The sequence below is a fragment of the Eubalaena glacialis genome, chromosome 1 (assembly GCF_028564815.1).
Source record: "Eubalaena glacialis isolate mEubGla1 chromosome 1, mEubGla1.1.hap2.+ XY, whole genome shotgun sequence".
Lineage (NCBI taxonomy): Eukaryota > Metazoa > Chordata > Mammalia > Artiodactyla > Balaenidae > Eubalaena > Eubalaena glacialis.
In genome coordinates this window covers 92,868,052-92,893,206 of record NC_083716.1, presented here as the reverse complement: position 1 = coordinate 92,893,206, position 25,155 = coordinate 92,868,052, and the positions used below count along the sequence as shown (strand labels likewise).

At 74.2% G+C, this 25,155-nt stretch overlaps 16 non-coding genes and 7 pseudogenes across 16 annotated transcripts; all 23 read right to left on the bottom strand.

The window, feature by feature from the left end:
- Window positions 1-531: 531 nt before the first annotated feature.
- LOC133080799 (5S ribosomal RNA) lies at window positions 532-650 on the bottom strand. The gene has a single exon (XR_009698610.1). It is a non-coding gene; the product is annotated as a 5S ribosomal RNA (ribosomal RNA).
- A 948-nt stretch (window positions 651-1,598) lies between these two features.
- On the bottom strand, window positions 1,599-1,717 carry LOC133080784 (5S ribosomal RNA). Its single transcript, XR_009698608.1, has one exon. It is a non-coding gene; the product is annotated as a 5S ribosomal RNA (ribosomal RNA).
- A 908-nt stretch (window positions 1,718-2,625) lies between these two features.
- On the bottom strand, window positions 2,626-2,744 carry LOC133076575 (5S ribosomal RNA; annotated as a pseudogene).
- A 908-nt stretch (window positions 2,745-3,652) lies between these two features.
- LOC133076562 (5S ribosomal RNA) lies at window positions 3,653-3,771 on the bottom strand (annotated as a pseudogene).
- A 916-nt stretch (window positions 3,772-4,687) lies between these two features.
- Window positions 4,688-4,806, bottom strand: LOC133080776 (5S ribosomal RNA). The gene has a single exon (XR_009698607.1). It is a non-coding gene; the product is annotated as a 5S ribosomal RNA (ribosomal RNA).
- A 1,974-nt stretch (window positions 4,807-6,780) lies between these two features.
- On the bottom strand, window positions 6,781-6,899 carry LOC133080768 (5S ribosomal RNA). The gene has a single exon (XR_009698606.1). It is a non-coding gene; the product is annotated as a 5S ribosomal RNA (ribosomal RNA).
- A 918-nt stretch (window positions 6,900-7,817) lies between these two features.
- On the bottom strand, window positions 7,818-7,936 carry LOC133104765 (5S ribosomal RNA). The gene has a single exon (XR_009703724.1). It is a non-coding gene; the product is annotated as a 5S ribosomal RNA (ribosomal RNA).
- A 953-nt stretch (window positions 7,937-8,889) lies between these two features.
- On the bottom strand, window positions 8,890-9,008 carry LOC133080760 (5S ribosomal RNA). Its single transcript, XR_009698605.1, has one exon. It is a non-coding gene; the product is annotated as a 5S ribosomal RNA (ribosomal RNA).
- A 921-nt stretch (window positions 9,009-9,929) lies between these two features.
- On the bottom strand, window positions 9,930-10,048 carry LOC133080753 (5S ribosomal RNA). The gene has a single exon (XR_009698604.1). It is a non-coding gene; the product is annotated as a 5S ribosomal RNA (ribosomal RNA).
- Window positions 10,049-10,988: 940 nt separating this feature from the next.
- LOC133080746 (5S ribosomal RNA) lies at window positions 10,989-11,107 on the bottom strand. The gene has a single exon (XR_009698603.1). It is a non-coding gene; the product is annotated as a 5S ribosomal RNA (ribosomal RNA).
- A 908-nt stretch (window positions 11,108-12,015) lies between these two features.
- LOC133076557 (5S ribosomal RNA) lies at window positions 12,016-12,134 on the bottom strand (annotated as a pseudogene).
- A 908-nt stretch (window positions 12,135-13,042) lies between these two features.
- Window positions 13,043-13,161, bottom strand: LOC133076553 (5S ribosomal RNA; annotated as a pseudogene).
- A 946-nt stretch (window positions 13,162-14,107) lies between these two features.
- On the bottom strand, window positions 14,108-14,226 carry LOC133080739 (5S ribosomal RNA). Its single transcript, XR_009698602.1, has one exon. It is a non-coding gene; the product is annotated as a 5S ribosomal RNA (ribosomal RNA).
- Window positions 14,227-15,144: 918 nt separating this feature from the next.
- On the bottom strand, window positions 15,145-15,263 carry LOC133080733 (5S ribosomal RNA). The gene has a single exon (XR_009698600.1). It is a non-coding gene; the product is annotated as a 5S ribosomal RNA (ribosomal RNA).
- Window positions 15,264-16,173: 910 nt separating this feature from the next.
- On the bottom strand, window positions 16,174-16,292 carry LOC133076549 (5S ribosomal RNA; annotated as a pseudogene).
- Window positions 16,293-17,193: 901 nt separating this feature from the next.
- Window positions 17,194-17,312, bottom strand: LOC133104327 (5S ribosomal RNA). Its single transcript, XR_009703530.1, has one exon. It is a non-coding gene; the product is annotated as a 5S ribosomal RNA (ribosomal RNA).
- Window positions 17,313-18,230: 918 nt separating this feature from the next.
- On the bottom strand, window positions 18,231-18,349 carry LOC133080725 (5S ribosomal RNA). Its single transcript, XR_009698596.1, has one exon. It is a non-coding gene; the product is annotated as a 5S ribosomal RNA (ribosomal RNA).
- Window positions 18,350-19,259: 910 nt separating this feature from the next.
- Window positions 19,260-19,378, bottom strand: LOC133076544 (5S ribosomal RNA; annotated as a pseudogene).
- Window positions 19,379-20,324: 946 nt separating this feature from the next.
- On the bottom strand, window positions 20,325-20,443 carry LOC133080723 (5S ribosomal RNA). The gene has a single exon (XR_009698595.1). It is a non-coding gene; the product is annotated as a 5S ribosomal RNA (ribosomal RNA).
- Window positions 20,444-21,355: 912 nt separating this feature from the next.
- LOC133080716 (5S ribosomal RNA) lies at window positions 21,356-21,474 on the bottom strand. The gene has a single exon (XR_009698591.1). It is a non-coding gene; the product is annotated as a 5S ribosomal RNA (ribosomal RNA).
- Window positions 21,475-22,385: 911 nt separating this feature from the next.
- On the bottom strand, window positions 22,386-22,504 carry LOC133076541 (5S ribosomal RNA; annotated as a pseudogene).
- A 946-nt stretch (window positions 22,505-23,450) lies between these two features.
- LOC133104285 (5S ribosomal RNA) lies at window positions 23,451-23,569 on the bottom strand. The gene has a single exon (XR_009703513.1). It is a non-coding gene; the product is annotated as a 5S ribosomal RNA (ribosomal RNA).
- A 912-nt stretch (window positions 23,570-24,481) lies between these two features.
- LOC133080713 (5S ribosomal RNA) lies at window positions 24,482-24,600 on the bottom strand. The gene has a single exon (XR_009698588.1). It is a non-coding gene; the product is annotated as a 5S ribosomal RNA (ribosomal RNA).
- Window positions 24,601-25,155: the final 555 nt, after the last annotated feature.

Below are 25,155 nucleotides of genomic sequence, written 5' to 3'. Positions count from 1 at the left end.
GCCACCATTGAGTCGGCACGGCCCCTTAGCCCCAGCAAGGCCACCCTTGCCCCCACGCCACCCGCCGAGCACAGGACCCGGCGCCTTGTGGCCGGCCGGCCCGGAGCACCGGCCCCGGCCCCCGCCCCCGCTCCCGCCCCCGGCCGTGGCGAAACGGCGGAGGGGGGGCTTTTTCCGGAGGGAGCTGTGGAGAGACACACCGGCAGATAGGTGGCTGCGCCGGGGCTGGGCGCTGGTGGGGGCGGCCAGGTGCAGGTCAAGGGGCTCGCGGGCCGCACGGCCGGCACCCGGGCCTGAGGCGGAGTCTGGGTTCAGGCCAGCCACCCCGGGAGCGGCTGGGATGCGGCTGCCTTCCAGGGCCGCCTTCTGGCCGCCTGGCCGGCCAGGCAGGCGGAGAGCGCCCCCTCTGGCGCGCTGTGGTGGGAGGGGCCGGAGGAGGTGGGGCCTGCAGCGGTGCCCGGCGGGGGCGGGGGCGGGGGCGGGGGCGGAGGCGGCGGGCGACTAAAGGAGAAGGCGGAGCGGGAGGCAAAAAGCCTACAGCACCCGGTATTCCCAGGCGGTCTCCCATCCAAGTACTAACCAGGCCCGACCCTGCTTAGCTTCCGAGATCAGACGAGATCGGGCGCGTTCAGGGTGGTATGGCCGTAGACGCAGGAGGGGCCCGCGCGGTGCCTCTTGAGGCGCAGCTTCGCTGGCGCCTGCGCCTTACCGCCATGCCGGCGGCCAGCCCTCTCCGGCAGGGCCCTGCCGCCCGCCCAGGCAGGCGACAGGAGGCCTCGGGGACCCGGGGGTGGCGGAGTGGTGGGCCACCTCGCAGCCCAGGGCGGGCGGGACGCTCCAGGCCCGTCGGCGCTTGGCGCCCCGCCGCAGATCCCGCTCGACGCTCACAGGGACGCGGCCCCGGAGGCTTCAGGGCCCGGCGGCCGCGGTCCCTTGGGCATCCCCCCCTGCCCGCCCACGCGGAGTTAGGCGCAGCCCGGCCACGGCCGGGCCGGCCCTCCGGCCGGGCAGCAGCTGGCCCGAAGCCACTGGGAGCCACCATGGAGTGGGCACGGCCCCTTAGCCCCAGCAAGGCCCCCCCTTGCCCCCACGCCGCCCGCCGAGCACAGGACCCCGGCCCTGGTGGCCGGCAGGCCCGGAGAAGCGGCCCCGGCCCCCGCCCCCGCTCCCGCCCCCGGCCGTGGCGAAACGGCGGAGAGGGGGGCTTTTTCCGGAGGGAGCTGTGGAGAGACACACGGGCAGACAGGGGGCTGCGGCGCGGCTGGGCTCCGGTGGGGGCGGCCAAGTGCAGGTCGAGGGCTTCGTGGGCCGCACGGACGGCACCCCGGCCTGCGGCGGAGTCTGGGTCCGGGCCAGCCACCACGGGAGCGGCTGGGGTGGCGGCTGCCTTCCAGGGCCGCCTTCTGGCCGCCTGGCCGGCCAGGCCGGCGCGGAGTGCCCCCTCTGGCGCGCTGTGGTGGGAGGGGCCGGAAGAGGTGGGGCCTGCAGCGCTGCCCGGCGGGGGCGGGGGCGGGGGCGGAGGCAGCGGCCTCGGCCTCGGCCTCGGCCTCCGCCTAGGCCGCGGGCGACTAAAGGAGAAGGCGGAGCGGGAGGCAAAAAGCCTACAGCACCCGGTATTCCCAGGCGGTCTCCCATCCAAGTACTAACCAGGCCCGACCCTGCTTAGCTTCCGAGATCAGACGAGATCGGGCGCGTTCAGGGTGGTATGGCCGTAGACGCAGGAGGGGCCCGCGCGGTGCCTCTTGAGGCCCAGCTTCGCTGGCGCCTGCGCCTTACCGCCATGCCGGCGGCCAGCCCTCTCCAGCAGGGCCCTGCCGCCCGCCCAGGCAGGCGACAGGAGGCCTCGGGGACCCGGGGGTGGCGGAGTGGTGGGCCACCTAAAGCCCAGGGCGGGCGGGACGCTCCAGGCCTGTCGGCGCTTGGCGCCCCGCCGCAGATCCCGCTCGACGCTCACAGGGACGCGGCCCCGGAGGCTTCAGGGCCCGGCGGCCGCGGTCCCTTGGGCATCCCCCCCTGCCCGCCCACGCGGAGTTAGGCGCAGCCCGGCCACGGCCGGGCCGGCCCTCCGGCCGGGCAGCAGCTGGCCCGAAGCCACTGGGAGCCACCATGGAGTGGGCACGGCCCCTTAGCCCCAGCAAGGCCCCCCCTTGCCCCCACGCCGCCCGCCGAGCACAGGACCCTGGCCCTGGTGGCCGGCAGGCCCGGAGAAGCGGCCCCGGCCCCCGCCCCCGCTCCCGCCCCCGGCCGTGGCGAAACGGCGGAGGGGGGGCTTTTTCCGGAGGGAGCTGTGGAGAGACACACGGGCAGACAGGGGGCTGCGGCGCGGCTGGGCTCCGGTGGGGGCGGCCAAGTGCAGGTCGAGGGCCTCGCGGGCCGCACGGACGGCACCCCGGCCTGCGGCGGAGTCTGGGTCCGGGCCAGCCACCACGGGAGCGGCTGGGGTGGCGGCTGCCTTCCAGGGCCGCATTCTGGCCGCATGTCCAGCCAGCTCGGCGGGGAGCGATCCCTCCGGCGCGCTGTGTTGGGAGGGACGTGAGGAGGTGAGGCCTGCAGCGGTGCTCAGCGGGGGCGGAGGCGGCCTCGGCCGCGGGCCACTAAATGTCAAGGCGGAGCGGGAGGCAAAAAAGCCTACAGCACTCGGTATTCCCATGTGGTCTCCCATCCAGGTACGAAACAGGCCAGACCCTGATTAGCTTCCGAGATCAGACGAGGTGTGGTGCGTTCAGGGAGGTGTGGCCGTAGAATGCAGCGGGGGCCACGGTGTGCCTCTTGAGGCTTAGCTTCGCTGGTGCTGGCGACTTACCGCCAGCCCGGCAGCCAACCCTCTCCGGCGCGGCCCTGCCGTCCGCCCAGGCAAGCAACAGGAGGCCTCGAGGGCCCGGGGGTGGTGGAGTTGTGGGCGACTTCGCAGCTCAGGTCAGGCGGGACCCTCCAGGCCTGTAGGCGCTTGGCCCTCCGCCCCAGAGCCGCTCAACGCTCACAGGACTTGGCCCCGGAGGCTTAAGGGCCTGTGGCCCTCGGTCCCTTGTGCATTCCCCACCCTGTCAATCCACACAGTGCTAGGCGCAGCCCAGCCACGGCCTGGCCGGCCCGCCTGCCCAACGGCAGTTGGCCCGAAGCCACTGGGAGCCACCATTGAGCCGGCACGGCCCCTTAGACACAGCAACGCCACCCTTGCCCCCACGCCAACTGCCGAGCAAAGTTCCCGGCGCCTGGTGTCTAGCCGGCCCAGCGAACCGGTCCCAGCCCACGACCCCGCTCCCACTCTCGGCCGTGGCGAAGTGGCAAAGGGTGGGCTTTTTCCGGAGGGAGCTGTGGAGAGACACACGGGCAGACAGGGGGCTGCGGCGCGGCTGGGCTCTGGTGGGGGCGGCCAAGTGCAGGTCGAGGGCTTCGTGGGCCGCACGGACGGCACCCCGGCCTGCGGCGGAGTCTGGGTCCGGGCCAGCCACCACGGGAGCGGCTGGGGTGGCGGCTGCCTTCCAGGGCCGCCTTCTGGCCGCCTGGCCGGCCAGGCCGGCGCGGAGCGCCCCCTCTGGCGCGCTGTGGTGGGAGGGGCCGGAGGAGGTGGGGCCTGCAGCGCTGCCCGGCGGGGGCGGAGGCGGCCTCGGCCGCGGGCCACTAAATGTCAAGGCGGAGCGGGAGGCAAAAAAGCCTACAGCACTCGGTATTCCCATGTGGTCTCCCATCCAGGTACGAAACAGGCCAGACCCTGATTAGCTTCCGAGATCAGACGAGGTGTGGTGCGTTCAGGGAGGTGTGGCCGTAGAATGCAGCGGGGGCCACGGTGTGCCTCTTGAGGCTTAGCTTCGCTGGTGCTGGCGACTTACCGCCAGCCCGGCAGCCAACCCTCTCCGGCGCGGCCCTGCCGTCCGCCCAGGCAAGCGACAGGAGGCCTCGAGGGCCCGGGGGTGGTGGAGTTGTGGGCGACTTCGCAGCTCAGGTCAGGCGGGACCCTCCAGGTCTGTAGGCGCTTGGCCCTCCGCCCCAGAGCCGCTCAACGCTCACAGGACTTGGCCCCGGAGGTTTAAGGGCCTGTGGCCCTCGGTCCCTTGTGCATTCCCCACCCTGTCAATCCACACAGTGCTAGGCGCAGCCCAGCCACGGCCTGGCCGGCCCGCCTGCCCAATGGCAGTTGGCCCGAAGCCACTGGGAGCCACCATTGAGCCGGCACGGCCCCTTAGACACAGCAACGCCACCCTTGCCCCCACGCCAACTGCCGAGCAAAGTTCCCGGCGCCTGGTGTCTAGCCAGCCCAGCGAACCGGTCCCAGCCCACGACCCCGCTCCCACTATCGGCCGTGGCGAAGTGGCAAAGGGTGGGCTTTTTCCGGAGGGAGCTGTGGAGAGACACACGGGCAGACAGGGGGCTGCGGCGCGGCTGGGCTCTGGTGGGGGCGGCCAAGTGCAGGTCGAGGGCTTCGTGGGCCGCACGGACGGCACCCCGGCCTGCGGCGGAGTCTGGGTCCGGGCCAGCCACCACGGGAGCGGCTGGGGTGGCGGCTGCCTTCCAGGGCCGCCTTCTGGCCGCCTGGCCGGCCAGGCCGGCGCGGAGCGTCCCCTCTGGCGCGCTGTGGTGGGAGGGGCCGGAGGAGGTGGGGCCTGCAGCGGTGCCCGGCGGGGGCGGGGGCGGGGGCGGGGGCGGAGGCGGCGGGCGACTAAAGGAGAAGGCGGAGCGGGAGGCAAAAAGCCTACAGCACCCGGTATTCCCAGGCGGTCTCCCATCCAAGTACTAACCAGGCCCGACCCTGCTTAGCTTCCGAGATCAGACGAGATCGGGCGCGTTCAGGGTGGTATGGCCGTAGACGCAGGAGGGGCCCGCGCGGTGCCTCTTGAGGCGCAGCTTCGCTGGCGCCTGCGCCTTACCGCCATGCCGGCGGCCAGCCCTCTCCGGCAGGGCCCTGCCGCCCGCCCAGGCAGGCGACAGGAGGCCTCGGGGACCCGGGGGTGGCGGAGTGGTGGGCCACCTCGCAGCCCAGGGCGGGCGGGACGCTCCAGGCCCGTCGGCGCTTGGCACCCCGCCGCAGATCCCGCTCGACGCTCACAGGGACGCGGCCCCGGAAGCTTCAGGGCCCGGCGGCCGCGGTCCCTTGGGCATCCCCCCCTGCCCGCCCACGCGGAGTTAGGCGCAGCCCGGCCACGGCCGGGCCGGCCCTCCGGCCGGGCAGCAGCTGGCCCGAAGCCACTGGGAGCCACCATGGAGTGGGCACGGCCCCTTAGCCCCAGCAAGGCCCCCCCTTGCCCCCACGCCGCCCGCCGAGCACAGGACCCCGGCCCTGGTGGCCGGCAGGCCCGGAGAAGCGGCCCCGGCCCCCGCCCCCGCTCCCGCCCCCGGCCGTGGCGAAACGGCGGAGGGGGGGCTTTTTCCGGAGGGAGCTGTGGAGAGACACACGGGCAGACAGGGGGCTGCGGCGCGGCTGGGCTCCGGTGGGGGCGGCCAAGTGCAGGTCGAGGGCCTCGCGGGCCGCACGGACGGCACCCCGGCCTGCGGCGGAGTCTGGGTCCGGGCCAGCCACCACGGGAGCGGCTGGGGTGGCGGCTGCCTTCCAGGGCCGCATTCTGGCCGCATGTCCAGCCAGCTCGGCGGGGAGCGATCCCTCCGGCACGCTGTGTTGGGAGGGACGTGAGGAGGTGAGGCCTGCAGCGGTGCTCAGCGGGGGCGGAGGCGGCCTCGGCGGCGGGCCACTAAATGTCAAGGCGGAGCGGGAGGCAAAAAAGCCTACAGCACTCGGTATTCCCCTGTGGTCTCCCATCCAGGTACGAAACAGGCCAGACCCTGATTAGCTTCCGAGATCAGACGAGGTGTGTTGCGTTCAGGGAGGTGTGGCCGTAGAATGCAGCGGGGGCCACGGTGTGCCTCTTGAGGCTTAGCTTCGCTGGTGCTGGCGACTTACCGCCAGCCCGGCAGCCAACCCTCTCCGGCGCGGCCCTGCCGTCCGCCCAGGCAAGCGACAGGAGGCCTCGAGGGCCCGGGGGTGGTGGAGTTGTGGGCGACTTCGCAGCTCAGGTCAGGCGGGACCCTCCAGGCCTGTAGGCGCTTGGCCCTCCGCCCCAGAGCCGCTCAACGTTCACAGGACTTGGCCCCGGAGGCTTAAGGGCCTGTGGCCCTCGGTCCCTTGTGCATTCCCCACCCTGTCAATCCACACAGTGCTAGGCGCAGCCCAGCCACGGCCTGGCCGGCCCGCCTGCCCAACGGCAGTTGGCCCGAAGCCACTGGGAGCCACCATTGAGCCGGCACGGCCCCTTAGACACAGCAACGCCACCCTTACCCCCACGCCAACTGCCGAGCAAAGTTCCCGGCGCCTGGTGTCTAGCCAGCCCAGCGAACCGGTCCCAGCCCACGACCCCGCTCCCACTATCGGCCGTGGCGAAGTGGCAAAGGGTGGGCTTTTTCCGGAGGGAGCTGTGGAGAGACACACGGGCAGACAGGGGGCTGCGGCGCGGCTGGGCTCCGGTGGGGGCGGCCAAGTGCAGGTCGAGGGCTTCGTGGGCCGCACGGACGGCACCCCGGCCTGCGGCGGAGTCTGGGTCCGGGCCAGCCACCACGGGAGCGGCTGGGGTGGCGGCTGCCTTCCAGGGCCGCCTTCTGGCCGCCTGGCCGGCCAGGCCGGCGCGGAGTGCCCCCTCTGGCGCGCTGTGGTGGGAGGGGCCGGAGGAGGTGGGGCCTGCAGCGCTGCCCGGCGGGGGCGGGGGCGGGGGCGGAGGCAGCGGCCTCGGCCTCGGCCTCGGCCTCCGCCTAGGCCGCGGGCAACTAAAGGAGAAGGCGGAGCGGGAGGCAAAAAGCCTACAGCACCCGGTATTCCCAGGCGGTCTCCCATCCAAGTACTAACCAGGCCCGACCCTGCTTAGCTTCCGAGATCAGACGAGATCGGGCGCGTTCAGGGTGGTATGGCCGTAGACGTTAAGAGGGGCCCGCGGAGTGCCTCTTGAGGCCCAGCTTCGCTGGCGCTTGCGCCTCCCCGCCAGCCCGGCGGCCAGCCCGCCCCGGCAGGGCCCCGCCGCCCGCCCAGGCAGGGCAACGGCGGCCTCGGGTACCAGGGGGGTGGCGGAGGGTTCGGCGACCTCCCAGCCCAGGGCGGGCGGGACCCACCAAACCGTTCGGCGCTTGGCGCCCCGCCCCAGATCCCGCACGTCGCTCACAGGGACGTGGCCCCGGAGGCTTCAGGGCCCGGGGCCCGCGGTCCCTTGGGCCTCCCCTCTGCCCGCCCACGCGGCGCTAGGCGCAGCCCAGCCGCAGCCCGGGCCGGCCCTCCTGCCCGACGGCAGTCGGCCCTTAACCCACTGGGAGCCACCATTGAGTCGGCACGGCCCCTTAGCCCCAGCAAGGCCACCCTTGCCCCCACGCCACCCGCCGAGCACAGGACCCGGCGCCTTGTGGCCGGCCGGCCCGGAGCACCGGCCCCGGCCCCCGCCCCCGCTCCCGCCCCCGGCCGTGGCGAACGGCGGAGGGGGGGCTTTTTCCGGAGGGAGCTGTGGAGAGACACACCGGCAGATAGGTGGCTGCGCCGGGGCTGGGCGCTGGTGGGGGCGGCCAGGTGGCAGGTCAAGGGGCTCGCGGGCCGCACGGCCGGCACCCGGGCCTGAGGCGGAGTCTGGGTTCAGGCCAGCCACCCCGGGAGCGGCTGGGATGCGGCTGCCTTCCAGGGCCGCCTTCTGGCCGCCTGGCCGGCCAGGCAGGCAGAGAGCGCCCCCTCTGGCGCGCTGTGGTGGGAGGGGCCGGAGGAGGTGGGGCCTGCAGCGGTGCCCGGCGGGGGCGGGGGCGGGGGCGGGGGCGGAGGCGGCGGGCGACTAAAGGAGAAGGCGGAGCGGGAGGCAAAAAGCCTACAGCACCCGGTATTCCCAGGCGGTCTCCCGTCCAAGTACTAACCAGGCCCGACCCTGCTTAGCTTCCGAGATCAGACGAGATCGGGCGCGTTCAGGGTGGTATGGCTGTAGAGGCAGGAGGGGCCCGCGCGGTGCCTCTTGAGGCCCAGCTTCGCTGGCGCCTGCGCCTTACCGCCATGCCGGCGGCCAGCCCTCTCCGGCAGGGCCCTGCCGCCCGCCCAGGCAGGCGACAGGAGGCCTCGGGGACCCGGGGGTGGGCGGAGTGGTGGGCCACCTCGCAGCCCAGGGCGGGCGGGACGCTCCAGGCCCGTCGGCGCTTGGCGCCCCCGCCGCAGATCCCGCCTCGACGCTCACAGGGACGCGGCCCCGGAGGCTTCAGGGCCCGGCGGCCGCGGTCCCTTGGGCATCCCCCCCTGCCCGCCACGCGGAGTTAGGCGCAGCCCGGCCACGGCCGGGCCGGCCCTCCGGCCGGGCAGCAGCTGGCCCGAAGCCACTGGGAGCCACCATGGAGTGGGCACGGCCCCTTAGCCCCAGCAAGGCCCCCCCTTGCCCCCACGCCGCCCGCCGAGCACAGGACCCCGGCCCTGGTGGCCGGCAGGCCCGGAGAAGCGGCCCCGGCCCCCGCCCCCGCTCCCGCCCCCGGCCGTGGCGAAACGGCGGAGAGGGGGGCTTTTTCCGGAGGGAGCTGTGGAGAGACACACGGGCAGACAGGGGGCTGCGGCGCGGCTGGGCTCCGGTGGGGGCGGCCAAGTGCAGGTCGAGGGCTTCGTGGGCCGCACGGACGGCACCCCGGCCTGCGGCGGAGGTCTGGGTCCGGGCCAGCCCACCACGGGGAGCGGCTGGGGTGGCGGCTGCCTTCCAGGGCCGCCTTCTGGCCGCCTGGCCGGCCAGGCCGGCGCGGAGTGCCCCCTCTGGCGCGCTGTGGTGGGAGGGGCCGGAAGAGGTGGGGCCTGCAGCGCTGCCCGGCGGGGGCGGGGGCGGGGGCGGAGGCAGCGGCCTCGGCCTCGGCCTCGGCCTCCGCCTAGGCCGCGGGCGACTAAAGGAGAAGGCGGAGCGGGAGGCAAAAAGCCTACAGCACCCGGTATTCCCAGGCGGTCTCCCATCCAAGTACTAACCAGGCCCGACCCTGCTTAGCTTCCGAGATCAGACGAGATCGGGCGCGTTCAGGGTGGTATGGCCGTAGACGTTAAGAGGGGCCCGCGGAGTGCCTCTTGAGGCCCAGCTTCGCTGGCGCTTGCGCCTCCCCCCGCCAGCCCGGCGGCCAGCCCGCCCCGGCAGGGCCCCGCCGCCCGCCCAGGCAGGGCAACGGCGGCCTCGGGTACCAGGGGGGGTGGCGGAGGGTTCGGCGACCTCCCAGCCCAGGGCGGGCGGGACCCACCAAACCGTTCGGCGCTTGGCGCCCCGCCCCAGATCCCGCACGTCGCTCACAGGGACGTGGCCCCGGAGGCTTCAGGGCCCGGGGCCCGCGGTCCCTTGGGCCTCCCCTCTGCCCGCCCACGCGGCGCTAGGCGCAGCCCAGCCGCAGCCCGGGCCGGCCCTCCTGCCCGACGGCAGTCGGCCCTTAACCCACTGGGAGCCACCATTGAGTCGGCACGGCCCCTTAGCCCCAGCAAGGCCACCCTTGCCCCCACGCCACCCGCCGAGCACAGGACCCGGCGCCTTGTGGCCGGCCGGCCCGGAGCACCGGCCCCGGCCCCCGCCCCCGCTCCCGCCCCCGGCCGTGGCGAAACGGCGGAGGGGGGGCTTTTTCCGGAGGGAGCTGTGGAGAGACACACCGGCAGATAGGTGGCTGCGCCGGGGCTGGGCGCTGGTGGGGGCGGCCAGGTGCAGGTCAAGGGGCTCGCGGGCCGCACGGCCGGCACCCGGGCCTGAGGCGGAGTCTGGGTTCAGGCCAGCCACCCCGGGAGCGGCTGGGATGCGGCTGCCTTCCAGGGCCGCCTTCTGGCCGCCTGGCCGGCCAGGCAGGCGGAGAGCGCCCCCTCTGGCGCGCTGTGGTGGGAGGGGCCGGAGGAGGTGGGGCCTGCAGCGGTGCCCGGCGGGGGCGGGGGCGGGGGCGGGGGCGGAGGCGGCGGGCGACTAAAGGAGAAGGCGGAGCGGGAGGCAAAAAGCCTACAGCACCCGGTATTCCCAGGCGGTCTCCCATCCAAGTACTAACCAGGCCCGACCCTGCTTAGCTTCCGAGATCAGACGAGATCGGGCGCGTTCAGGGTGGTATGGCCGTAGACGCAGGAGGGGCCCGCGCGGTGCCTCTTGAGGCGCAGCTTCGCTGGCGCCTGCGCCCATGCCGGCGGCCAGCCCTCTCCGGCAGGGCCCTGCCGCCCGCCCAGGCAGGCGACAGGAGGCCTCGGGGACCCGGGGGTGGCGGAGTGGTGGGCCACCTCGCAGCCCAGGGCGGGCGGGACGCTCCAGGCCCGTCGGCGCTTGGCGCCCCGCCGCAGATCCCGCTCGACGCTCACAGGGACGCGGCCCCGGAGGCTTCAGGGCCCGGCGGCCGCGGTCCCTTGGGCATCCCCCCCTGCCCGCCCACGCGGAGTTAGGCGCAGCCCGGCCACGGCCGGGCGGCCCTCCGGCCGGGCAGCAGCTGGCCCGAAGCCACTGGGAGCCACCATGGAGTGGGCACGGCCCCTTAGCCCCAGCAAGGCCCCCCCTTGCCCCCACGCCGCCCGCCGAGCACAGGACCCCGGCCCTGGTGGCCGGCAGGCCCGGAGAAGCGGCCCGGCCCCCGCCCCCGCTCCCGCCCCCGGCCGTGGCGAAACGGCGGAGAGGGGGGCTTTTTCCGGAGGGAGCTGTGGAGAGACACACGGGCAGACAGGGGGCTGCGGCGCGGCTGGGCTCCGGTGGGGGCGGCCAAGTGCAGGTCGAGGGCTTCGTGGGCCGCACGGACGGCACCCCGGCCTGCGGCGGAGTCTGGGTCCGGGCCAGCCACCACGGGAGCGGCTGGGGTGGCGGCTGCCTTCCAGGGCCGCCTTCTGGCCGCCTGGCCGGCCAGGCCGGCGCGGAGTGCCCCCTCTGGCGCGCTGTGGTGGGAGGGGCGGAAGAGGTGGGGCCTGCAGCGCTGCCCGGCGGGGGCGGGGCGGGGGCGGAGGCAGCGGCCTCGGCCTCGGCCTCGGCCTCCGCCTAGGCCGCGGGCGACTAAAGGAGAAGGCGGAGCGGGAGGCAAAAAGCAGCCTACAGCACCCGGTATTCCCAGGCGGTCTCCCATCCAAGTACTAACCAGGCCCGACCCTGCTTAGCTTCCGAGATCAGACGAGATCGGGCGCGTTCAGGGTGGTATGGCCGTAGACGCAGGAGGGGCCCGCGCGGTGCCTCTTGAGGCCCAGCTTCGCTGGCGCCTGCGCCTTACCGCCATGCCGGCGGCCAGCCCTCTCCAGCAGGGCCCTGCCGCCCGCCCAGGCAGGCGACAGGAGGCCTCGGGGACCCGGGGGTGGCGGAGTGGTGGGCCACCTAAAGCCCAGGGCGGGCGGGACGCTCCAGGCCTGTCGGCGCTTGGCGCCCCGCCGCAGATCCCGCTCGACGCTCACAGGGACGCGGCCCCGGAGGCTTCAGGGCCCGGCGGCCGCGGTCCCTTGGGCATCCCCCCCTGCCCGCCCACGCGGAGTTAGGCGCAGCCCGGCCACGGCCGGGCCGGCCCTCCGGCCGGGCAGCAGCTGGCCCGAAGCCACTGGGAGCCACCATGGAGTGGGCACGGCCCCTTAGCCCCAGCAAGGCCCCCCCTTGCCCCCACGCCGCCCGCCGAGCACAGGACCCTGGCCCTGGTGGCCGGCAGGCCCGGAGAAGCGGCCCCGGCCCCCGCCCCCGCTCCCGCCCCCGGCCGTGGCGAAACGGCGGAGGGGGGGCTTTTTCCGGAGGGAGCTGTGGAGAGACACACGGGCAGACAGGGGGCTGCGGCGCGGCTGGGCTCCGGTGGGGGCGGCCAAGTGCAGGTCGAGGGCCTCGCGGGCCGCACGGACGGCACCCCGGCCTGCGGCGGAGTCTGGGTCCGGGCCAGCCACCACGGGAGCGGCTGGGGTGGCGGCTGCCTTCCAGGGCCGCATTCTGGCCGCATGTCCAGCCAGCTCGGCGGGGAGCGATCCCTCCGGCGCGCTGTGTTGGGAGGGACGTGAGGAGGTGAGGCCTGCAGCGGTGCTCAGCGGGGGCGGAGGCGGCCTCGGCCGCGGGCCACTAAATGTCAAGGCGGAGCGGGAGGCAAAAAAGCCTACAGCACTCGGTATTCCCATGTGGTCTCCCATCCAGGTACGAAACAGGCCAGACCCTGATTAGCTTCCGAGATCAGACGAGGTGTGGTGCGTTCAGGGAGGTGTGGCCGTAGAATGCAGCGGGGGCCACGGTGTGCCTCTTGAGGCTTAGCTTCGCTGGTGCTGGCGACTTACCGCCAGCCCGGCAGCCAACCCTCTCCGGCGCGGCCCTGCCGTCCGCCCAGGCAAGCAACAGGAGGCCTCGAGGGCCCGGGGGTGGTGGAGTTGTGGGCGACTTCGCAGCTCAGGTCAGGCGGGACCCTCCAGGCCTGTAGGCGCTTGGCCCTCCGCCCCAGAGCCGCTCAACGCTCACAGGACTTGGCCCCGGAGGCTTAAGGGCCTGTGGCCCTCGGTCCCTTGTGCATTCCCCACCCTGTCAATCCACACAGTGCTAGGCGCAGCCCAGCCACGGCCTGGCCGGCCCGCCTGCCCAACGGCAGTTGGCCCGAAGCCACTGGGAGCCACCATTGAGCCGGCACGGCCCCTTAGACACAGCAACGCCACCCTTGCCCCCACGCCAACTGCCGAGCAAAGTTCCCGGCGCCTGGTGTCTAGCCGGCCCAGCGAACCGGTCCCAGCCCACGACCCCGCTCCCACTCTCGGCCGTGGCGAAGTGGCAAAGGGTGGGCTTTTTCCGGAGGGAGCTGTGGAGAGACACACGGGCAGACAGGGGGCTGCGGCGCGGCTGGGCTCTGGTGGGGGCGGCCAAGTGCAGGTCGAGGGCTTCGTGGGCCGCACGGACGGCACCCCGGCCTGCGGCGGAGTCTGGGTCCGGGCCAGCCACCACGGGAGCGGCTGGGGTGGCGGCTGCCTTCCAGGGCCGCCTTCTGGCCGCCTGGCCGGCCAGGCCGGCGCGGAGCGCCCCCTCTGGCGCGCTGTGGTGGGAGGGGCCGGAGGAGGTGGGGCCTGCAGCGCTGCCCGGCGGGGGCGGAGGCGGCCTCGGCCGCGGGCCACTAAATGTCAAGGCGGAGCGGGAGGCAAAAAAGCCTACAGCACTCGGTATTCCCATGTGGTCTCCCATCCAGGTACGAAACAGGCCAGACCCTGATTAGCTTCCGAGATCAGACGAGGTGTGGTGCGTTCAGGGAGGTGTGGCCGTAGAATGCAGCGGGGGCCACGGTGTGCCTCTTGAGGCTTAGCTTCGCTGGTGCTGGCGACTTACCGCCAGCCCGGCAGCCAACCCTCTCCGGCGCGGCCCTGCCGTCCGCCCAGGCAAGCGACAGGAGGCCTCGAGGGCCCGGGGGTGGTGGAGTTGTGGGCGACTTCGCAGCTCAGGTCAGGCGGGACCCTCCAGGTCTGTAGGCGCTTGGCCCTCCGCCCCAGAGCCGCTCAACGCTCACAGGACTTGGCCCCGGAGGTTTAAGGGCCTGTGGCCCTCGGTCCCTTGTGCATTCCCCACCCTGTCAATCCACACAGTGCTAGGCGCAGCCCAGCCACGGCCTGGCCGGCCCGCCTGCCCAATGGCAGTTGGCCCGAAGCCACTGGGAGCCACCATTGAGCCGGCACGGCCCCTTAGACACAGCAACGCCACCCTTGCCCCCACGCCAACTGCCGAGCAAAGTTCCCGGCGCCTGGTGTCTAGCCAGCCCAGCGAACCGGTCCCAGCCCACGACCCCGCTCCCACTATCGGCCGTGGCGAAGTGGCAAAGGGTGGGCTTTTTCCGGAGGGAGCTGTGGAGAGACACACGGGCAGACAGGGGGCTGCGGCGCGGCTGGGCTCCGGTGGGGGCGGCCAAGTGCAGGTCGAGGGCTTCGTGGGCCGCACGGACGGCACCCCGGCCTGCGGCGGAGTCTGGGTCCGGGCCAGCCACCACGGGAGCGGCTGGGGTGGCGGCTGCCTTCCAGGGCCGCCTTCTGGCCGCCTGGCCGGCCAGGCCGGCGCGGAGCGTCCCCTCTGGCGCGCTGTGGTGGGAGGGGCCGGAGGAGGTGGGGCCTGCAGCGCTGCCCGGCGGGGGCGGGTGCGGGGGCGGAGGCAGCGGCCTCGGCCTCGGCCTCGGCCTCGGCCTAGGCCGCGGGCGACTAAAGGAGAAGGCGGAGCGGGAGGCAAAAAGCCTACAGCACCCGGTATTCCCAGGCGGTCTCCCATCCAAGTACTAACCAGGCCCGACCCTGCTTAGCTTCCGAGATCAGACGAGATCGGGCGCGTTCAGGGTGGTATGGCCGTAGACGTTAAGAGGGGCCCGCGGAGTGCCTCTTGAGGCCCAGCTTCGCTGGCGCTTGCGCCTCCCCGCCAGCCCGGCGGCCAGCCCGCCCCGGCAGGGCCCCGCCGCCCGCCCAGGCAGGGCAACGGCGGCCTCGGGTACCAGGGGGGTGGCGGAGGGTTCGGCGACCTCCCAGCCCAGGGCGGGCGGGACCCACCAAACCGTTCGGCGCTTGGCGCCCCGCCCCAGATCCCGCACGTCGCTCACAGGGACGTGGCCCCGGAGGCTTCAGGGCCCGGGGCCCGCGGTCCCTTGGGCCTCCCCTCTGCCCGCCCACGCGGCGCTAGGCGCAGCCCAGCCGCAGCCCGGGCCGGCCCTCCTGCCCGACGGCAGTCGGCCCTTAACCCACTGGGAGCCACCATTGAGTCGGCACGGCCCCTTAGCCCCAGCAAGGCCACCCTTGCCCCCACGCCACCCGCCGAGCACAGGACCCGGCGCCTTGTGGCCGGCCGGCCCGGAGCACCGGCCCCGGCCCCCGCCCCCGCTCCCGCCCCCGGCCGTGGCGAAACGGCGGAGGGGGGGCTTTTTCCGGAGGGAGCTGTGGAGAGACACACCGGCAGATAGGTGGCTGCGCCGGGGCTGGGCGCTGGTGGGGGCGGCCAGGTGCAGGTCAAGGGGCTCGCGGGCCGCACGGCCGGCACCCGGGCCTGAGGCGGAGTCTGGGTTCAGGCCAGCCACCCCGGGAGCGGCTGGGATGCGGCTGCCTTCCAGGGCCGCCTTCTGGCCGCCTGGCCGGCCAGGCAGGCGGAGAGCGCCCCCTCTGGCGCGCTGTGGTGGGAGGGGCCGGAGGAGGTGGGGCCTGCAGCGGTGCCCGGCGGGGGCGGGGGCGGGGGCGGGGGCGGAGGCGGCGGGCGACTAAAGGAGAAGGCGGAGCGGGAGGCAAAAAGCCTACAGCACCCGGTATTCCCAGGCGGTCTCCCATCCAAGTACTAACCAGGCCCGACCCTGCTTAGCTTCCGAGATCAGACGAGATCGGGCGCGTTCAGGGTGGTATGGCCGTAGACGCAGGAGGGGCCCGCGCGGTGCCTCTTGAGGCGCAGCTTCGCTGGCGCCTGCGCCTTACCGCCATGCCGGCGGCCAGCCCTCTCCGGCAGGGCCCTGCCGCCCGCCCAGGCAGGCGACAGGAGGCCTCGGGGACCCGGGGGTGGCGGAGTGGTGGGCCACCTCGCAGCCCAGGGCGGGCGGGACGCTCCAGGCCCGTCGGCGCTTGGCGCCCCGCCGCAGATCCCGCTCGACGCTCACAGGGACGCGGCCCCGGAGGCTTCAGGGCCCGGCGGCCGCGGTCCCTTGGGCATCCCCCCCTGCCCGCCCACGCGGAGTTAGGCGCAGCCCGGCCACGGCCGGGCCGGCCCTCCGGCCGGGCAGCAGCTGGCCCGAAGCCACTGGGAGCCACCATGGAGTGGGCACGGCCCCTTAGCCCCAGCAAGGCCCCCCCTTGCCCCCACGCCGCCCGCCGAGCACAGGACCCCGGCCCTGGTGGCCGGCAGGCCCGGAGAAGCGGCCCCGGCCCCCGCCCCCGCTCCCGCCCCCGGCCGTGGCGAAACGGCGGAGGGGGGGGCTTTTTCCGGAGGGAGCTGTGGAGAGACACACGGGCAGACAGGGGGCTGCGGCGCGGCTGGGCTCCGGTGGGGGCGGCCAAGTGCAGGTCGAGGGCCTCGCGGGCCGCACGGACGGCACCCCGGCCTGCGGCGGAGTCTGGGTCCGGGCCAGCCACCACGGGAGCGGCTGGGGTGGCGGCTGCCTTCCAGGGCCGCATTCTGGCCGCATGTCCAGCCAGCTCGGTGGGGAGCGATCCCTCCGGCGCGCTGTGTTGGGAGGGACGTGAGGAGGTGAGGCCTGCAGCGGTGCTCAGCGGGGGCGGAGGCGGCCTCGGCCGCGGGCCACTAAATGTCAAGGCGGAGCGGGAGGCAAAAAAGCCTACAGCACTCGGTATTCCCATGTGGTCTCCCATCCAGGTACGAAACAGGCCAGACCCTGATTAGCTTCCGAGATCAGACGAGGTGTGGTGCGTTCAGGGAGGTGTGGCCGTAGAATGCAGCGGGGGCCACGGTGTGCCTCTTGAGGCTTAGCTTCGCTGGTGCTGGCGACTTACCGCCAGCCCGGCAGCCAACCCTCTCCGGCGCGGCCCTGCCGTCCGCCCAGGCAAGCGACAGGAGGCCTCGAGGGCCCGGGGGTGGTGGAGTTGTGGGCGACTTCGCAGCTCAGGTCAGGCGGGACCCTCCAGGCCTGTAGGCGCTTGGCCCTCCGCCCCAGAGCCGCTCAACGCTCACAGGACTTGGCCCCGGAGGCTTAAGGGCCTGTGGCCCTCGGTCCCTTGTGCATTCCCCACCCTGTCAATCCACACAGTGCTAGGCGCAGCCCAGCCACGGCCTGGCCGGCCCGCCTGCCCAACGGCAGTTGGCCCGAAGCCACTGGGAGCCACCATTGAGCCGGCACGGCCCCTTAGACACAGCAACGCCACCCTTGCCCCCACGCCAACTGCCGAGCAAAGTTCCCGGCGCCTGGTGTCTAGCCAGCCCAGCGAACCGGTCCCAGCCCACGACCCCGCTCCCACTATCGGCCGTGGCGAAGTGGCAAAGGGTGGGCTTTTTCCGGAGGGAGCTGTGGAGAGACACACGGGCAGACAGGGGGCTGCGGCATGGCTGGGCTCTGGTGGGGGCGGCCAAGTGCAGGTCGAGGGCTTCGTGGGCCGCACGGACGGCACCCCGGCCTGCGGCGGAGTCTGGGTCCGGGCCAGCCACCACGGGAGCGGCTGGGGTGGCGGCTGCCTTCCAGGGCCGCCTTCTGGCCGCCTGGCCGGCGCGGAGCGCCCCCTCTGGCGCGCTGTGGTGGGAGGGGCCGGAGGAGGTGGGGCCTGCAGCGCTGCCCGGCGGGGGCGGGGGCGGGGGCGGAGGCGGCGGGCGACTAAAGGAGAAGGCGGAGCGGGAGGCAAGAAGCCTACAGCACCCGGTATTCCCAGGCGGTCTCCCATCCAAGTACTAACCAGGCCCGACCCTGCTTAGCTTCCGAGATCAGACGAGTTCGGGCGCGTTCAGGGTGGTATGGCCGTAGACGTTAAGAGGGGCCCGCGGAGTGCCTCTTGAGGCCCAGCTTCGCTGGCGCTTGCGCCTCCCCGCCAGCCCGGCGGCCAGCCCGCCCCGGCAGGGCCCCGCCGCCCGCCCAGGCAGGGCAACGGCGGCCTCGGGTACCAGGGGGGTGGCGGAGGGTTCGGCGACCTCCCAGCCCAGGGCGGGCGGGACCCACCAAACCGTTCGGCGCTAGGCGCCCCGCCCCAGATCCCGCACGTCGCTCACAGGGACGTGGCACCGGAGGCTTCAGGGCCCGGGGCCCGCGGTCCCTTGGGCCTCCCCTCTGCCCGCCCACGCGGCGCTAGGCGCAGCCCAGCCACAGCCCGGGCCGGCCCTCCTGCCCGACGGCAGTCGGCCCTTAACCCACTGGGAGCCACCATTGAGTCGGCACGGCCCCTTAGCCCCAGCAAGGCCACCCTTGCCCCCACGCCACCCGCCGAGCACAGGACCCGGCGCCTTGTGGCCGGCCGGCCTGGAGCACCGGCCCCGGCCCCCGCCCCCGCTCCCGCCCCCGGCCGTGGCGAAACGGCGGAGGGGGGGCTTTTTCCGGAGGGAGCTGTGGAGAGACACACCGGCAGATAGGTGGCTGCGCCGGGGCTGGGCGCTAGTGGGGGCGGCCAGGTGCAGGTCAAGGGGCTCGCGGGCCGCACGGCCGGCACCCGGGCCTGAGGCGGAGTCTGGGTTCAGGCCAGCCACCCCGGGAGCGGCTGGGATGCGGCTGCCTTCCAGGGCCGCCTTCTGGCCGCCTGGCCGGCCAGGCAGGCGGAGAGCGCCCCCTCTGGTGCGCTGTGGTGGGAGGGGCCGGAGGAGGTGGGGCCTGCAGCGGTGCCCGGCGGGGGCGGGGGCGGGGGCGGGGGCGGAGGCGGCGGGCGACTAAAGGAGAAGGCGGAGCGGGAGGCAAAAAGCCTACAGCACCCGGTATTCCCAGGCGGTCTCCCATCCAAGTACTAACCAGGCCCGACCCTGCTTAGCTTCCGAGATCAGACGAGATCGGGCGCGTTCAGGGTGGTATGGCCGTAGACGCAGGAGGGGCCCGCGCGGTGCCTCTTGAGGCCCAGCTTCGCTGGCGCCTGCGCCTTACCGCCATGCCGGCGGCCAGCCCTCTCCGGCAGGGCCCTGCCGCCCGCCCAGGCAGGCGACAGGAGGCCTCGGGGACCCGGGGGTGGTGGAGTGGTGGGCCACCTCGCAGCCCAGGGCGGGCGGGACGCTCCAGGCCCGTCGGCGCTTGGCGCCCCGCCGCAGATCCCGCTCGACGCTCACAGGGACGCGGCCCCGGAGGCTTCAGGGCCCGGCGGCCGCGGTCCCTTGGGCATCCCCCCCTGCCCGCCCACGCGGAGTTAGGCGCAGCCCGGCCACGGCCGGGCCGGCCCTCCGGCCGGGCAGCAGCTGGCCCGAAGCCACTGGGAGCCACCATGGAGTGGGCACGGCCCCTTAGCCCCAGCAAGGCCCCCCCTTGCCCCCACGCCGCCCGCCGAGCACAGGACCCCGGCCCTGGTGGCCGGCAGGCCCGGAGAAGCGGCCCCGGCCCCCGCCCCCGCTCCCGCCCCCGGCCGTGGCGAAACGGCGGAGGGGGGGGCTTTTTCCGGAGGGAGCTGTGGAGAGACACACGGGCAGACAGGGGGCTGCGGCGCGGCTGGGCTCCGGTGGGGGCGGCCAAGTGCAGGTCGAGGGCCTCGCGGGCCGCACGGACGGCACCCCGGCCTGCGGCGGAGTCTGGGTCCGGGCCAGCCACCACGGGAGCGGCTGGGGTGGCGGCTGCCTTCCAGGGCCGCATTCTGGCCGCATGTCCAGCCAGCTCGGCGGGGAGCGATCCCTCCGGCGCGCTATGTTGGGAGGGACGTGAGGAGGTGAGGCCTGCAGCGGTGCTCAGCGGGGGCGGAGGCGGCCTCGGCCGCGGGCCACTAAATGTCAAGGCGGAGCGGGAGGCAAAAAAGCCTACAGCACTCGGTATTCCCATGTGGTCTCCCATCCAGGTACGAAACAGGCCAGACCCTGATTAGCTTCCGAGATCAGACGAGGTGTGGTGCGTTCAGGGAGGTGTGGCCGTAGAATGCAGCGGGGGCCACGGTGTGCCTCTTGAGGCTTAGCTTCGCTGGTGCTGGCGACTTACCGCCAGCCCGGCAGCCAACCCTCTCCGGCGCGGCCCTGCCGTCCGCCCAGGCAAGCGACAGGAGGCCTCGAGGGCCCGGGGGTGGTGGAGTTGTGGGCGACTTCGCAGCTCAGGTCAGGCGGGACCCTCCAGGCCTGTAGGCGCTTGGCCCTCCGCCCCAGAGCCGCTCAACGCTCACAGGACTTGGCCCCGGAGGCTTAAGGGCCTGTGGCCCTCGGTCCCTTGTGCATTCCCCACCCTGTCAATCCACACAGTGCTAGGCGCAGCCCAGCCACGGCCTGGCCGGCCCGCCTGCCCAACGGCAGTTGGCCCGAAGCCACTGGGAGCCACCATTGAGCCGGCACGGCCCCTTCGACACAGCAACGCCACCCTTGCCCCCACGCCAACTGCCGAGCAAAGTTCCCGGCGCCTGGTGTCTAGCCAGCCCAGCGAACCGGTCCCAGCCCACGACCCCGCTCCCACTCTCGGCCGTGGCGAAGTGGCAAAGGGTGGGCTTTTTCCGGAGGGAGCTGTGGAGAGACACACGGGCAGACAGGGGGCTGCGGCGCGGCTGGGCTCTGGTGGGGGCGGCCAAGTGCAGGTCGAGGGCTTCGTGGGCCGCAGGGACGGCACCCCGGCCTGCGGCGGAGTCTGGGTCCGGGCCAGCCACCACGGGAGCGGCTGGGGTGGCGGCTGCCTTCCAGGGCCGCCTTCTGGCCGCCTGGCCGGCCAGGCCGGCGCGGAGCGCCCCCTCTGGCGCGCTGTGGTGGGAGGGGCCGGAGGAGGTGGGGCCTGCAGCGCTGCCCGGCGGGGGCGGGGGCGGGGGCGTAGGCAGCGGCCTCGGCCTCGGCCTAGGCCTCCGCCTAGGCCGCGGGCGACTAAAGGAGAAGGCGGAGCGGGAGGCAAAAAGCCTACAGCACCCGGTATTCCCAGGCGGTCTCCCATCCAAGTACTAACCAGGCCCGACCCTGCTTAGCTTCCGAGATCAGACGAGATCGGGCGCGTTCAGGGTGGTATGGCCGTAGACGTTAAGAGGGGCCCGCGGAGTGCCTCTTGAGGCCCAGCTTCGCTGGCGCTTGCGCCTCCCCGCCAGCCCGGCGGCCAGCCCGCCCCGGCAGGGCCCCGCCGCCCGCCCAGGCAGGGCAACGGCGGCCTCGGGTACCAGGGGGGTGGCGGAGGGTTCGGCGACCTCCCAGCCCAGGGCGGGCGGGACCCACCAAACCGTTCGGCGCTTGGCGCCCCGCCCCAGATCCCGCACGTCGCTCACAGGGACGTGGCCCCGGAGGCTTCAGGGCCCGGGGCCCGCGGTCCCTTGGGCCTCCCCTCTGCCCGCCCACGCGGCGCTAGGCGCAGCCCAGCCGCAGCCCGGGCCGGCCCTCCTGCCCGACGGCAGTCGGCCCTTAACCCACTGGGAGCCACCATTGAGTCGGCACGGCCCCTTAGCCCCAGCAAGGCCACCCTTGCCCCCACGCCACCCGCCGAGCACAGGACCCGGCGCCTTGTGGCCGGCCGGCCCGGAGCACCGGCCCCGGCCCCCGCCCCCGCTCCCGCCCCCGGCCGTGGCGAAACGGCGGAGGGGGGGCTTTTTCCGGAGGGAGCTGTGGAGAGACACACCGGCAGATAGGTGGCTGCGCCGGGGCTGGGCGCTGGTGGGGGCGGCCAGGTGCAGGTCAAGGGGCTCGCGGGCCGCACGGCCGGCACCCGGGCCTGAGGCGGAGTCTGGGTTCAGGCCAGCCACCCCGGGAGCGGCTGGGATGCGGATGCCTTCCAGGGCCGCCTTCTGGCCGCCTGGCCGGCCAGGCAGGCAGAGAGCGCCCCCTCTGGCGCGCTGTGGTGGGAGGGGCCGGAGGAGGTGGGGCCTGCAGCGGTGCCCGGCGGGGGCGGGGGCGGGGGCGGAGGCGGCGGGCGACTAAAGGAGAAGGCGGAGCGGGAGGCAAAAAGCCTACAGCACCCGGTATTCCCAGGCGGTCTCCCATCCAAGTACTAACCAGGCCCGACCCTGCTTAGCTTCCGAGATCAGACGAGATCGGGCGCGTTCAGGGTGGTATGGCCGTAGACGTTAAGAGGGGCCCGCGGAGTGCCTCTTGAGGCCCAGCTTCGCTGGCGCCTGCGCCTTACCGCCATGCCGGCGGCCAGCCCTCTCCGGCAGGGCCCTGCCGCCCGCCCAGGCAGGCGACAGGAGGCCTCGGGGACCCGGGGGTGGCGGAGTGGTGGGCCACCTCGCAGCCTAGGACGGGCGGGACGCTCCAGGCCCTTCGGCGCTTGGCGCCCCGCCGCAGATCCCGCTCGACGCTCACAGGGACGCGGCCCCGGAGGCTTCAGCGTCCGGCGGCCGCGGTCCCTTGGGCATCCCCCCCTGCCCGCCCACGCGGAGTTAGGCGCAGCCCGGCCACGGCCGGGCCGGCCCTCCGGCCGGGCAGCAGCTGGCCCGAAGCCACTGGGAGCCACCATGGAGTGGGCACGGCCCCTTAGCCCCAGCAAGGCCCCCCCTTGCCCCCACGCCGCCCGCCGAGCACAGGACCCCGGCCCTGGTGGCCGGCAGGCCCGGAGAAGCGGCCCCGGCCCCCGCCCCCGCTCCCGCCCCCGGCCGTGGCGAAACGGCGGAGGGGGGGGCTTTTTCCGGATGGAGCTGTGGAGAGACACACGGGCAGACAGGGGGCTGCGGCGCGGCTGGGCTCCGGTGGGGGCGGCCAAGTGCAGGTCGAGGGCCTCGCGGGCCGCACGGATGGCACCCCGGCCTGCGGCGGAGTCTGGGTCCGGGCCAGCCACCACGGGAGCGGCTGGGGTGGCGGCTGCCTTCCAGGGCCGCATTCTGGCCGCATGTCCAGCCAGCTCGGCGGGGAGCGATCCCTCCGGCGCGCTGTGTTGGGAGGGACGTGAGGAGGTGAGGCCTGCAGCGGTGCTCAGCGGGGGCGGAGGCGGCCTCGGCCGCGGGCCACTAAATGTCAAGGCGGAGCGGGAGGCAAAAAAGCCTACAGCACTCGGTATTCCCATGTGGTCTCCCATCCAGGTACGAAACAGGCCAGACCCTGATTAGCTTCCGAGATCAGACGAGGTGTGGTGCGTTCAGGGAGGTGTGGCCGTAGAATGCAGCGGGGGCCACGGTGTGCCTCTTGAGGCTTAGCTTCGCTGGTGCTGGCGACTTACCGCCAGCCCGGCAGCCAACCCTCTCCGGCGCGGCCCTGCCGTCCGCCCAGGCAAGCGACAGGAGGCCTCGAGGGCCCGGGGGTGGTGGAGTTGTGGGCGACTTCGCAGCTCAGGTCAGGCGGGACCCTCCAGGCCTGTAGGCGCTTGGCCCTCCGCCCCAGAGCCGCTCAACGCTCACAGGACTTGGCCCCGGAGGCTTAAGGGCCTGTGGCCCTCGGTCCCTTGTGCATTCCCCACCCTGTCAATCCACACAGTGCTAGGCGCAGCCCAGCCACGGCCTGGCCGGCCCGCCTGCCCAACGGCAGTTGGCCCGAAGCCACTGGGAGCCACCATTGAGCCGGCACGGCCCCTTCGACACAGCAACGCCACCCTTGCCCCCACGCCAACTGCCGAGCAAAGTTCCCGGCGCCTGGTGTCTAGCCAGCCCAGCGAACCGGTCCCAGCCCACGACCCCGCTCCCACTCTCGGCCGTGGCGAAGTGGCAAAGGGTGGGCTTTTTCCGGAGGGAGCTGTGGAGAGACACACGGGCAGACAGGGGGCTGCGGCGCGGCTGGGCTCCGGTGGGGGCGGCCAAGTGCAGGTCGAGGGCTTCGTGGGCCGCAGGGACGGCACCCCGGCCTGCGGCGGAGTCTGGGTCCGGGCCAGCCACCACGGGAGCGGCTGGGGTGGCGGCTGCCTTCCAGGGCCGCCTTCTGGCCGCCTGGCCGGCCAGGCCGGCGCGGAGCGCCCCCTCTGGCGCGCTGTGGTGGGAGGGGCCGGAGGAGGTGGGGCCTGCAGCGCTGCCCGGCGGGGGCGGGGGCGGGGGCGTAGGCAGCGGCCTCGGCCTCGGCCTCGGCCTCCGCCTAGGCCGCGGGCGACTAAAGGAGAAGGCGGAGCGGGAGGCAAAAAGCCTACAGCACCCGGTATTCCCAGGCGGTCTCCCATCCAAGTACTAACCAGGCCCGACCCTGCTTAGCTTCCGAGATCAGACGAGATCAGGCGCGTTCAGGGTGGTATGGCCGTAGACGTTAAGAGGGGCCCGCGGAGTGCCTCTTGAGGCCCAGCTTCGCTGGCGCTTGCGCCTCCCCGCCAGCCCGGCGGCCAGCCCGCCCCGGCAGGGCCCCGCCGCCCGCCCAGGCAGGGCAACGGCGGCCTCGGGTACCAGGGGGGTGGCGGAGGGTTCGGCGACCTCCCAGCCCAGGGCGGGCGGGACCCACCAAACCGTTCGGCGCTTGGCGCCCCGCCCCAGATCCCGCACGTCGCTCACAGGGACGTGGCCCCGGAGGCTTCAGGGCCCGGGGCCCGCGGTCCCTTGGGCCTCCCCTCTGCCCGCCCACGCGGCGCTAGGCGCAGCCCAGCCGCAGCCCGGGCCGGCCCTCCTGCCCGACGGCAGTCGGCCCTTAACCCACTGGGAGCCACCATTGAGTCGGCACGGCCCCTTAGCCCCAGCAAGGCCACCCTTGCCCCCACGCCACCCGCCGAGCACAGGACCCGGCGCCTTGTGGCCGGCCGGCCCGGAGCACCGGCCCCGGCCCCCGCCCCCGCTCCCGCCCCCGGCCGTGGCGAAACGGCGGAGGGGGGGCTTTTTCCGGAGGGAGCTGTGGAGAGACACACCGGCAGATAGGTGGCTGCGCCGGGGCTGGGCGCTGGTGGGGGCGGCCAGGTGCAGGTCAAGGGGCTCGCGGGCCGCACGGCCGGCACCCGGGCCTGAGGCGGAGTCTGGGTTCAGGCCAGCCACCCCGGGAGCGGCTGGGATGCGGATGCCTTCCAGGGCCGCCTTCTGGCCGCCTGGCCGGCCAGGCAGGCAGAGAGCGCCCCCTCTGGCGCGCTGTGGTGGGAGGGGCCGGAGGAGGTGGGGCCTGCAGCGGTGCCCGGCGGGGGCGGGGGCGGGGGCGGAGGCGGCGGGCGACTAAAGGAGAAGGCGGAGCGGGAGGCAAAAAGCCTACAGCACCCGGTATTCCCAGGCGGTCTCCCATCCAAGTACTAACCAGGCCCGACCCTGCTTAGCTTCCGAGATCAGACGAGATCGGGCGCGTTCAGGGTGGTATGGCCGTAGACGTTAAGAGGGGCCCGCGGAGTGCCTCTTGAGGCCCAGCTTCGCTGGCGCCTGCGCCTTACCGCCATGCCGGCGGCCAGCCCTCTCCGGCAGGGCCCTGCCGCCCGCCCAGGCAGGCGACAGGAGGCCTCGGGGACCCGGGGGTGGCGGAGTGGTGGGCCACCTCGCAGCCTAGGACGGGCGGGACGCTCCAGGCCCTTCGGCGCTTGGCGCCCCGCCGCAGATCCCGCTCGACGCTCACAGGGACGCGGCCCCGGAGACTTCAGCGTCCGGCGGCCGCGGTCCCTTGGGCATCCCCCCCTGCCCGCCCACGCGGAGTTAGGCGCAGCCCGGCCACGGCCGGGCCGGCCCTCCGGCCGGGCAGCAGCTGGCCCGAAGCCACTGGGAGCCACCATGGAGTGGGCACGGCCCCTTAGCCCCAGCAAGGCCCCCCCTTGCCCCCACGCCGCCCGCCGAGCACAGGACCCCGGCCCTGGTGGCCGGCAGGCCCGGAGAAGCGGCCCCGGCCCCCGCCCCCGCTCCCGCCCCCGGCCGTGGCGAAACGGCGGAGGGGGGGG